The sequence below is a fragment of the Urocitellus parryii genome, chromosome 3 (assembly GCF_045843805.1).
Source record: "Urocitellus parryii isolate mUroPar1 chromosome 3, mUroPar1.hap1, whole genome shotgun sequence".
Lineage (NCBI taxonomy): Eukaryota > Metazoa > Chordata > Mammalia > Rodentia > Sciuridae > Urocitellus > Urocitellus parryii.
In genome coordinates this window covers 170,314,921-170,327,560 of record NC_135533.1, presented here as the reverse complement: position 1 = coordinate 170,327,560, position 12,640 = coordinate 170,314,921, and the positions used below count along the sequence as shown (strand labels likewise).

The 12,640-nt window shown below is 41.4% G+C and overlaps 1 protein-coding gene across 1 annotated transcript in view; it reads left to right on the top strand.

Moving 5' to 3' along the window:
• Window positions 1–587: 587 nt before the first annotated feature.
• The window catches only part of Sfmbt1 (Scm like with four mbt domains 1), a 139,973-nt gene continuing 127,920 nt past the window's right edge, over window positions 588–12,640 (top strand). Inside the window, exon 1 of the mRNA XM_026388573.2 lies at window positions 588–772. The gene's annotated coding sequence lies outside the window, so the exon portion shown is untranslated. The remainder of the gene's footprint in view (window positions 773–12,640) is intronic.

The window sequence follows — 12,640 nt, the reverse complement described above, 5'->3', positions numbered from 1 at the left end:
ATCTTGCCCCGGGAGGTCACGTGCGGACTACAGCAGCGCGCTTCGTCCCGAACCGGACACAAGGAACGACCCCCAGGACTCCACTGATTTCCCCGTGGTTCGGTCAAGAAGCCGAGGTAGGCCCTTCCCTCCTGAATCAGAGCAGAGCCAGAACCAGCACTAGGTTCTTGAGAGCGCGTCTCCCAGTTGGGGCCCGTCCGCACCCGGCCATAACGTCGTCGGGGACCCGAAGCCCCCGCCTCGTGCCCTCCGCCACCGCCTCCAGGGCGTCCTAAGAAAGGTGCCGGCTAGACGCGCGAGCGGGGGCGGCGGGAGGCGCTGGACCCCAGGGCCCCAGCTCGCCTCCCCTTCGCTTCCTGCGGAGCTCTGGCCGGGCCGGCAGACGCAAGGGCGGGTGTGAGGAGGCCCGGCCGGGGGGCGCCACGCGCACGGCGCGAGGGGCGCGGGCTGCCGGGAGGACCGCTGAGCCGGGGCGGGGGGGGGGGGCGCGGGCGCATGCGCCTTGCGCCCGTGCCATATTGGAATGAGTCGGAGCGCGGAGCGCCGCCGCCGCCTCCGCCGGAGCGCGGGTGGAGGGGGGCGGGGAGAGCTGCCGGCCGCCCGGCTCCGCCGAGCCCAGCAGGAAGGAGGGCGCGAGCGGGCAAGCGCGGGCGGCGCGAGCGGAAAAAGCGCCCGCGCCGGCGAGCGAAAAGAAGGAAAGAAAGAAAGAAACGAGCGCGAGAGGGGGAAAAGCGAACGATAGAGCGAGCGCGCGCGCGAAAACTCCCGGCAGGTAAAAAAGCGGGGCCGCTGGCTGGGCCTTCCCGCGCGGCGGCCTGAAGGGGCGGCGGCGGCGCCGGGGCGGGAGACCGCGGGGCGCCCCCCTCGAAGCGGCCGCGCAACTTTGCCAACGGAAAACCGCCGGGAGCTGGCGGGCGGCGGGTGCGCGGGCTGAGGCGCCAACGGGCGGCGGCGGCGGCACGTTGGGGGCGGGGGCGGGCGGGGGGAGCGCGGCGCCCGCGCGCGGCCTCGCGCGGTTCCGCGCGCCGGTCGGCCGGGCTGCAGGGGCGCGCCTGGGCACCTCGCCGCGGCAGCGAGCGGCGGCGGCGGCCGTCGGCCCCGGGCCGGCAGCGCAACGCGCGTCAGCCCGCAGGAGGCGTGAAAGGAAAGTGGTCTGGCGACCGCAGTGGCGGGCGCCCAAGTTCCCTGGCGCACTGGGCCCCCAGCGCGCGCCCCGCGCTCCCGCCCGCCGAGCCCCCGCGGACCCGCCCCCCGGGCTCGCTCCGGGCGGGGCGCGAACCCGCAGCAGGGGCTGGGCGAGTCTCCCGCGCCGCGGGTCGGAACTTCGGAGGGCCCAGGCGGCTGCTGCGCTGTTGCGGAGCGTCTAGCGGTCGCCGCAACCGGTTGCATAGCCACCGTTGTGAAGTGAGCGGGCCTCCCTGGCTCTGCAGATCGTCGGGCGCTGCTGGCCATCCTCCTCGCGGACCTGGACAGAGTCCCGAGGCACTCCGCAGGTCCGTGACCGTTTCAATTCCTGTTCTTGAAGTCTGGTTTTGGACGCTGAAAAGGAGGCAGTGTAGAGGCGAGCAGAGTGTCCTGGGAATTAAGGCCTGCTCTATGCGGAGCATATACGCCTTGGGAGAACATAAATTCCCGCTGAAAGAATGTACATTGGGTCAAGTTTTTTCCCAAGATGTCAGTTGTTCGAGTGGGGTCTAAAACTGAGCTATCAGACACAGGTCATCTATAGATCTTGCTTTGCTCTGGGAGTGGGGTGGGACGTTCCAGTCAGAAAACTGGCTTTTATTTGGTGGGTGCTGTTCCCAGCGGGTCACTCAAAGCAGTGCTGGTTAATGGCCCCAAGTGATGTGGGGGGTGTGTGTGCGCGCGCGCGTGCGAGCCCTATTCTGCAGTGATCTCTTTGAGAATCAAGTAACCGTCAAAGAGATTTGAAAGGAAGTAAGGTGCATTTTGACAGTATCTGCGTATGTCTTGTCCTGAACCACCTCTTTAAGATGTCGTATTTAACTTTATGGCATCTGAAGTAAAATGTACATTAACTTGCCTATCATCTTGAGAGGCTGGAGGAGTGTCTACACGTGTACACTTTGGGGCCTGTTAACCGGTGTTTGGAGTCGTATGTTGAGTCCTTTTAGGCCACAGGTACACTCAAAGTTCAGATTTGTTTGCAGTTTCAGAAAAGTAACGGCCCGGTGGAAACGGGAGTGGCCAGAAACAGGAAACAGTTCTGTGACTACCGTTGTCATTGACTAGCTGCCTTATCTTGGGTACATTTCTAAACCTATATGGATTTTGATTTTACCTATTTGCGAAATTAGGATAAATAGATATCTTTCTGTGTGCTTTTGGTACTAAAATTTGGTGACTTTAACATGAAAGATGTTAAAATCAGTCTATGGTTCCACGAAGGTGCATCTTTATAAATACATTTTTTAAAAACGTGGTGTCGTCTAACTTTCTGTAATTATTTGAATAAAGACACTCAAAAATGTATTTAAGCGTGCTTAAGAAATTATCTTTTTTTCTTGAGGTAAGATCTTAAGAGTATATTTCAAAGATTTTTTTTTTAATGTATCATATGCCTTGATAACCACATTCAGATCAAGATAACAGAGCATTTTTAGGCCCCCAGAGGGCTCCCTTTGAGTCCCTCCCATTCATTATACATGTCCCCTCCCCCAGGCAACCACTATTCTGACTTATATCACCATAGAGGAGTTTTGTCACAGAACAGCACCCTTTAGAAGCTGAAAGGGGGGCAATATTAATAATTAAACTCGAGGACAGCAGTTATGTAAACTTGAAATTATGGTCATTTTCATCATGATTGTTTGCTTTGATAATGACTGTTAAGGTTTTTTGTATCTAGAATAAGGTAAACTTCCAACCTGAGAGACTTTGTAGTCAGAAGGTAACTTTTTAGCAGATTTGGATCTGTGATTCTTGGGAGTTCTTTTGTTCACAGATATGGTATTATTCTGTTACTGCCCATTTTTAAAATACAGGTATGGGGCCGGGGATGTGGCTCAGGCGGTAGCGCGCTTGCCTGGCATGCGTGCGGCCTGGGTTCGATCCTCAGCACCACATACCAACAAAGATGTTGTGTCTGCCGAGAACTAGAAAATAAATATTAAAAATTCTCTCTCTCTCTCTCTCTCCCCTCTCTCACTCTCTCTTAAAAACAAAACAAAACTACTCCTTCTTTAAAAATAAAATAAAATACAGGTATGATAGGAAAGGCAGCAGAACACATCAGACACTAGTATGGCAATATGTAAAAAAGTGGATGTGTAACCGATGTGATTCTGCAATCTGTATATGGGGTAAAAATGGGAGTTCATAACCCACTTGAATCAAATGTGTGAAATATGATATGTCAAGAACTATGTAATGTTTTGAACAACCAATAATTAAAAAAAATAAAATAAACCCAATGAGTCACAAGGCAAAAAAAAAGAAATACAGGTATGTTTGTGGAGAGTAAGTTTGAAGGATGAATCATGAATTTTCCCAAGTCAGAGTTTAAGATGTTAGTAGATAAATTAATTTCTTAAAACAGAATTTGCCCCATCTGGTGGTGCACACCTGTGATCCCAGCTACTCAGGAAAATGAAGCAGGAGGATTGCAAGTTCAAGGCCAGCCTCAGGAAGTTAGGGAGACCCTGTTTAAAAATAAATAAATAAAAAGGCTGGGGAGGGCAGTGTGGTTCAGCAGTAGAGTGTCCCTGGGTTCAACCTCCAGTATCTTTTTTTTTTTTTAAATTTATTTTTTGTAGTTGTACACATTGACTTTATCTTATTTATTTGTATGTGGTCTGAGGATCCAACCCAGAACCTTGCACGGGTAAGGCAAGCCCTCTACCACTAGGCCACAACCCCAGCCCCATCAACCTCCAGTATTTTAAAAAAAACAGGGCTGGTGATGTGCCTCAGCAGTAGAGCGCTTGCTTAATACATACTGTTTTCCATGGGATCAATCCTCAGCACCATATTAAAAATAAATAAAATAGAGGTATTGTGTCCATCTACAACTAAAAAAACCAAAACCAAAAAAAAAAAAACAATAAAAAGGAAATAAACAAGGTAACTAAAAATTGTTAGATATGGATTTTTACAAGAATTTCAAAGATGCCTTTTTGTATTAGACCTCAATTTTGGAAGATGTTTTTCTACATATTATCCAACGAAAGCAAATATGCAACAATTTACTTATCCTTTTAAATACCTTTTAATGTATCCTTTGTGTTCTTTCTTGTTTCTACTACTAAAGGAGAGGAGTTAGAAGTGTAAGTGAATTTTTACTTTGTTAGTTTCTAACAAAGGCCTATGTTTTTTACTGCAAGGAAGTCTATGTGATAGAAACTAGGAACAGTCTTCAGTCCTTCCTGTGTTAGGCATATATGGGGGGGATAGTTCACAAAGTTCCACAGTTTTCTTTTGTGAAATTATTTCACTGAAGAATTCTGACTTTCTGTGTTTAAGTGTAACTGGCCAGTTGATGGGCCAAGAACTATGCTGGATTCATCTTTTTCACCCACATTTCATATAGCATCATTAGCCCAGAGTGTGCTTGATGATTTAGCTGTAGTAGAACTGCCATTTTATTTTTTTTACTATTTCTAGGTTTCTGTTTTTTCATTATCAGATTATTTAAAATCTGTTAAATCTTTAAGAGATGAACTGAAGAGAAGCAAAGTAAGAAACAGAAACATGAAAGGGAATTTCCTAACTGGGCGTGGTGACACATGCCTGTAATTCAGGATACTCACTGGGTAAAGGCAGGAGGATCCCAGGTTTGAGGACAGCCTGGGCAATTTAGTCAGATTCTGTTTCCAAATAAAATTAAAAAGGCTGAGGATGTAGCTCAGTGGTAGAGCATTTGCCTAGCATTTACAGGTCCTGGGTTCAGTCCCCAAAACTTAAAAAAAAAACCCCAAAAAACAAAGGAATTTCCTATTTTTGGTATTTGTTTCCTTGTAAACTCTGATTTTTTTCCTTTAGAATTCATAATCTTGGGGGCTGGGGTTGCAGCTCAGTAGTAGAGTGCTCACTTAGCATGTGTGAGGCATTGGGTTCTATCCTCAGTACCACATTAAAAAAATAAACAAAATAAAGGTATTGTGTTCATTTACAACTAAAAAGGAAATTCTTTAAAAAAAAATCTATAGTCTTGGGCTGGGGATCTAGCTGGTAGAGTGCTTGCCTCACATGCACAAGGCCCTTGGTTCAATCCCCAGCACCAAAAAAAAAAAAAAAAAGTATAATTTTACTGCATTTGTCAGGTACTTTTGCTTTCACAGTAAGAACTACAGCAGGGTTAGATATGAAATGGTGATATAGACTCACATGTCATTTTACTCTAAAGTCTGTAGAAAGGTGAACTGTCCAGACTTTTAATTATGATTTTTTAAAAATATATTTTGAATTCATGATATGTTCCTATTAAATGAATACAGTATACAAAACAGATGACCTTTATTTAGACAGGTATTTTGAACGCTGAATATTTTTTACATTAAAACTTTCTATCTTATAAATTCCTAAAACTTTAATTTCTGAAATTATTTGGCTGATAATCAATATTATATAAGTGAGAGCAAAATAACATGTAATAGTAAATAGTATAGGTTTGTTATGGTGGGATATTTTTCTTCAGTGACTAATATTTGTTATCTAACGAGGGTGTCTTATATTTGAAAAAATTATTTCTCTGTATATACAGTTATTAAATCGGATGAAAGTGTCTGGGGATTTTGGTTACCTCGGAGATTTTGAACCTTTAGACTTTAGGGAGTAGGGTTTTGATGGTTTTGACTCTACCATTCTTCAACTGATTCTAGCCCCACTGGAAAATGATTTAAAATAGAAAGGATGTGGTCAGGTTGTTGTAAATTCATGTGTAAACTTTTCAAAAGTGGGAGGAAGGATAAGAACAAAGACAAGTTATTAATAGAAAAATTATATGACTTCACCACAGAAGTTTTAACAAATTTTATTGTAAACCTTTTCCTATAACTCAAAGGCAGCTGAGAATTTGTATATAATTTTTCTTTTAGTCTGTTTTATTCAAGAGATGTTTATAAAAAACTTATTCAAGGGCCAGGGCTGTGGCTCAATGGTAGAGCGCTTACCTAGCTTGTGTGAGGCACTGGGTTCGATCCATGGCACCACGTAAAAATAAACAAATAAAATAAAGGTATTGTATCTATTTACAACTTAAAGAAACAAAACTTATTCAACTTTCTTTGCTTTCAGGTGATCAAAAAGTGTAGTCTGTATATTGTGTTAAATGATATTAGGTTTCTATTGAATTTTGTGATTTGATAGTTGAATTACTTCAGAGAGCCAAAGACTTAACTGAATGGAGAGGTTGTAGGGTGGCATTTTTAACTTTGTGTCCTGTGCTGCATGCATTGGTTCCTTTTTGATGTTTTTGCTTCTTTAAGTGAAAGGTTAGTTACTAATCTGATTTGGGGTAGAAAGGGTAGTTGAGAGCATCTGTTTTGTAGGAGAAGGTTGAGTTCTGTTCTGTGAAAGTATTTGGAAGAGGGTCTTAGATGAGAGAATATGGGCCATTGGCAGTCAAAAGTGTAGGACGGCCAGGGTTGGTGGCACACACCTAATTCCAGCTATTTGGGAGGCTGAGGTAGGAGGGAATTGCACGTTGGAAGTCAACCTCTGCAATTTAGTGAGATTGTCTCAAAATAAATAACAAAAAGGACTGGGGGTGTATTTCAGTGGTAAAGCACCCCTGGATCCAATCCCTGGTGCCACCAAGAAAATCCCTCAAAAGAAAAAAAATGTATGGTTGGGGCTTGATGGTGCATGCCTGTAATCCCAGCAGCTCTGGAAGCTGAGGTAGGAGGATCGAAAGTTCAAAGCCAGCCTCAGCAATTTAGCAAGGCCCCAATGCAACTCAGTGAGACCCTGGCTCTACATAAAATACAAAAATGGGCTGGGGATGTGGTTTAGTGGTTAAGTGCCCCTAAGTTTAGTCCCCTACTAAAACAAACAAATAAAAACATGTGGGACAGTTACACATTTGGAATGACATGAGATGAGCTGAGAAATGCAGCAATTGTTAAAATAACGCAAGTTTTTTTTTTTTGTTGTTGTTGTTGATATCAAGTTTAAAGTATTAACTGGCAAATCATTGAATTCCAAATTATTACTTTTGTATTGGAAGAAATTTTATTTTATTATTATTTATTTGTATGGGAGATTGAACCCCAAGGGTGCTTAATCATTGAACCATATCCCCAGTCCTTTTTTTTCGGGGGCGGGGGCGGGTACTGGAGATGAACTCAGGGGCACTTGGCCTCTGAGCCACATCCCAGCCCTGTTTTGTATTTTATTTAGAGACAGGGTTTCTCTGAGCTGCTAAGTACCTCCCTGTTGCTGAGGCTGGCTTTGAATACCTATCTCATCCTCTCAAACAGCTGGGATTAGGATCCCCAGTTCTTTTTTTTTAAAAACTTTACTTTTTATTTTGAGAAAGGGTCTTGCTAAGTTGTATAGGGCCATGTTGAGTTGATGTGGCTGACCTTGAACTTGTGATCCTCCTGCTTTAGCTGCCAGAGTTGCTAGGCATGTACTGCTGCTTTTATTTTATTAAGAGAGAAAAAGTTTATTTTATGGTTTCAGAGTTCTCAGTTTGTACATGCTGACTCCAATGCTTTGGGCCCAAGCTGTGGCAGCCATAATTGGGGAAGAACCCAGTTGAGGAATTCTGCTCTGCTCTTGGTGTGGTCAGGAAGCAGAGAAACCCTGAGAGTTTTTAACAAGTATTTGCAGTGCCTTTGATACCTGTAATCCCAGCAACAGTCCCTTGTGCCCTGCCTTACTTTTCCATACTCCAGCCACATGGTTTTTGAGTCCTGCTCAAGTTTCTTACACTTGGTTCCTTTTCATAGTGGAGAGTTCAACCCAATCATGAAGCCTTCCTTAACCCTTCCCAAAACATTTCTCTCTCTCTCTCTCTCTCTCTCTCTCTCTCTCTCTCTCTTTGGTACAGGGGATTGAGCCCAGGGTTGCTTAACCACTGAGCCACATCCCCAATCCATTTTTATTTTTTATTTTGAGATAGGATCTCACTAAGTTGCTTAAGGCCCCGCCAAGTTGCTGAGGCTGGCTTTGAACTTGTGATCCTCCTGTCTCAGCCTCCCAAGCCTCTAGAATTACAGGTGTGCACCACAGCCCTCGGCTCATTTAATTCATAATAAAATGCTTTAAAACCACACTTACAGGGTATTAAAATCTATGTACCTACTTCAAAGATTCTTCCCCTATTGTTGCTTGTGGGAGAAATAAAAATAGTCTTGTTTCTTGTGTTTACTGTTATAAACTCTGCATAGGCAGGAATTGTATCTTAATTATCACAGTATCCCTGATACTAAGAACAGTGCTGGGAAAAATATATATGTTAAATGGAGGTATAAATACACAAACAATTAGTAAGAGATATAGGAAATACATGTATTTTTTAAAAAATATTTTTTTAGTTGTAGATGGACACAATATTTTATTTATTTTTATGTGGTGCTGAGGATCTAACGCAGTGCCTCACACTTGGGACAAGTGTTCTACCACCGAGCTACATCCCCAGCCCAGGAAATACATGTATTTTTTAATGCCAGAGACTTTTTTTCTGGTATTATAGTTTAATTCCAAATGTTTAGACTTTTTTTCAAGATGAGATATCAATATTTTGTTATATTTTGTGCTTGAAGTGTCTGTTTTTGTTCAAGTTTTAGGTTAGCAAAATTTCCCCTCAGCGTTTTGAAAGCATTTTTTTTTCACTTTTTCTAAGATAACTGCATATCTTTAGATGTTTGGTAATGCATTTACAATAGTAAAAATCAAGTTGAAGGACATTAACGTCAATCTTTTTGCTTTACTTTTCATGGTGGTAGTTACAAAAAGGCCTTTAGCAGCTTGATTATTCATGGGTGTGAGGTGGAGTAGCTCCACTTCTGTTAGCCTGGGATGACTGATGACTATTATTTGCAGGCACATGAGCAACTGGTTGAGCTTCAAAAACAAATCTGTGGATCCTCTTGCCTTCTACTAGTGTTAATGAATCCAGGCTCTTACTGGGAAGCCCTGATGATAGCTGCTTCTGGATAAGGATTTGTGGTCCTGAGGATGGGGTGGAGTGGGTGGGATCTTCAGAAGTGGAAGAGGATTCCATAGGCGTAAGTTTTGCCTATAATATCCCCTATATCCCCTACCCTCATCCTCCCTGGAAATGGATAAGTTTTGGAAATTTTGAAATTATGTGAGGGGAAACCCTGTACTAAATTGATGCCTGTGGTGAATTTAGGAAATTTAGACTCTTATAAATCTGAATAGTTGAGAAACAATATTATGTGAAGTTGCCTATTCATAAAATATAATTAGTATTTTATATAAACATGAAATATAATTGAACTTTAGTTGCAAACTTACTAATATAATTGATTTTTTTTTTTTTTGGTACCAGAGATTGAACCCAGGGGTGCTTAACCACTGAGCCATATTCCCAGCCCCTTAAGATTTTTTATTATTATTTTTTAAAATTTTGAGACAGGGTCTTACTAAGTTGCTAAGGGCCATGCTAAATTGCTGAGGCTGATCTTGAATTTTTGATCCTCCTGCCTTACCCCTCCCAAGCTGCTGGGATTAAAGGCATGTGCCATGGGGACCAGCTATAATAGAATCTTTCATGGAGCCAAGCACTTAAAAATGGAAATATTCTTTATTCAAGAACGAAGAGGAATTGTTTTTAGCATTATGGCAAGAAGTTGAAAGTTACTGAAGTTATAAAGAAGGAGTATAGAAGGGACCTCTTTATACTTCAGTCCCTTTACTCACCTGTTTTACTGAATTCAAATTGTTCCTCAGGGAATTCAGAAATACAGTTATGCAGGGACATGTTCTGAGAAATACAAAGTTTAGCAATTTCATCATTGTGACTACATAGCATATACTTAAACTGAGATGGCTGTGATAGCTACAACATCCCTAAGCAATATACTCTTATGGAACCACCATTGTATACTCAAAACCATTGTTTTTTTTTTTAATAAATTTTTAGTTGTAGTTGGACACAATACTTCTATTTTATTTATTTATTTCTATGTGGTGCCTAGGATCAAACCCAGCATCTTGCACGTGCAAGGCGAGCGCTCTATCGCTGAGCCATAACCCCAGCCCTCAAATCCATTGTTAACAGAAATGTTATTATTGTTATTATACGGTGCCTGGCTATAGTTTGGAAAGATAAGATTGCTTCTTATAGGCATTACTTTTTTCTTCTGTTGCTTTATTTTTTAATCATATCCTAGACTGAAGTAGTCATTTAAAAAAAGTTAAGTATGGACTGGGGTTGTGGCTCAGTGGTAGAGCGCTTGCCTAGCACATGCGAGGCCCTGGATTTGATCTCAGCACCACATAAAAATAAAGATATTGTGTCCAGCTAAAAAATAAATGTTAAAAAAAAAAGTAGAGGGGCTGGGGTTGTGGCTCAGTGGTAGAGCTCTCGCCTAGCATGCATGAGGCACTGGGTTCGATCCTCAGCACCACATAAATGTAAAATAAAGATATTGTGTCCACCTCAAACTTAATATATATATATATATATATTAAAATAAGAAAGTTAAGTAGAGATGCAGATCTATGTATAAAATATTATTTTGACAAGGCAGTAAGTAATGGCAGGAGTGTGTGACAAAAGGATGTGACTTAGTTGGACTCCTGGCAAAGAAACACTTTCATACTCAATGTCAAAATTTAAGTTGATAGAGCTCATAAGTTATCTTCAAGAAGAGATTTGAGAAAAAGAAGTACAGAAATCAGCACACAATTAGGATTAATCAAGTTCTTTGTACAGAGGAAGGCTTTGTAAACAATAGGGCAGCCTGACAAGTTGGACCATCCTATGTTTAAAGAGCAAGTGGAAAAAAACAATGTCTTTTTTTTTTTTTTTTTTTTTTTTTTAATGATTTAACAATTTAATAATTTAACAATAATTTGACAACAAATAATAATTTTAACAATGCAGTTGCATAAAGAAAATAATGGCAAAAGTCATTTAAACTACATACATGAATTCTAATATTTAGTAGATGTCTCTATGGCTAAGATATTTATTCACTCAAATTTAGCAGCTGATTGAATAGGGGAAGGAGAATAAAGAAGAATTAGTGAAAATAAATAAATAAAAATAAAGTCACATATGCAATTAGGATATCTTAAAAATTGAATACAGGGCCTGGGGTTGTGACTCAGTGGTAGAGCACTTGCCTAGCATGTGTAAGGCACTGGGTTCAATTCTAAGCACCACATATAAATAAAGGAATAAAATAAAGGTCCATCGACATCTAAAAAAATTTTTTTAAAGAAAAAAAATTGAATACTATCTTATCCAAACAGCTCTACATAACAAAATACCAGTTCTAAAACAAGGAAATTAAACTTTTTAATTACTTGAATTTCCTTGTTTTAAAAAAACAATGTCTTGAAGGCATGTTTTAACTTCACAGGATTTCAAGAGGACTGAAGAGCAAGTAAATTGCCTATGAATGATGCCTTAACAAATTTACTCGGGGCTTTGGCTTTAATAACCTCGCTGATTCTTTTCATCCATTTTTGTTGAGAAAGGTAGCTGCAGTATGCACACACAGACTTAGTTAGAAATAATGAACCTCTACTGCACTTGGCAGGCAAGTGAATTTCCTTCTCTTGTGAAAATGACAGAACTTCTGAAGGCAGTAATGTGTAGTTGAATTAGGGGTACCATTGTCTGATAACATAGAAATTAATTTGACAAACACACAATAGTTGTGATGTGAAATCATTGGTGCCAGGGGTTTAGGGAATGCAAAGTTGAGTAAGTTCTATGTCCTTGAGAAACTATAGTGTCCCAGGATAAGACATGATAGGGAAGAGCTTATTTTTAAGTGCTGTGAAAAGGTACAAAGTGTCTACTATGGAAGATACACTGATGGAGGTATGGGAATGGGCTAACATTGGTGTAGGGTATTGCTTTCAGAAACAATTTTTGTGGAAGTAAAGGCCAGATAGTTAAGTGATTTGTGAATACTTGTTCATATACTTGTTGGTATAAATATTTTTAATATAGGCTAAAATATCTCAGGTTTTAGAAAAAACTGATTGTAAAATAAGAAAGTAACTCTAATTTTTTTTCCCTTTTAATCACTTTCCATGTCTTTAGTGCTGCCTCCCTCTAAAGTGAGTATTTATCTTTGATGAGGTTGTTGCCTACTTTTCCCCTTTGAGAGCAGCAGAAGCAGATGAGCAGTCACTGTGATCTCAAGGCTGTTTTAATTTAGGCAGGTTCACAGGGACCTACCTGGGATGATAGGAAGCAGCTCAGGCCCAGGGAGAGAGGGTAAACTCTCTTAACTTGCAACTGTGAACATGCACCTTGGCAAGAATTATAGGATATCCTAAATGGGTGTGAAGTTTTAAAATTTATAATATTGTTTGGGCTCCCCTATTTGATCTTTTTTTTTTTATTGTTGGTAGTTCAAAACATTACACAGTTCTTAATATATCATATTTCACAGTTTGATTCACCCTATTTGAACTTTAATTGTTGAGAGAATTATTATGCTGGGTGCTTATGTTGAGTCATTTG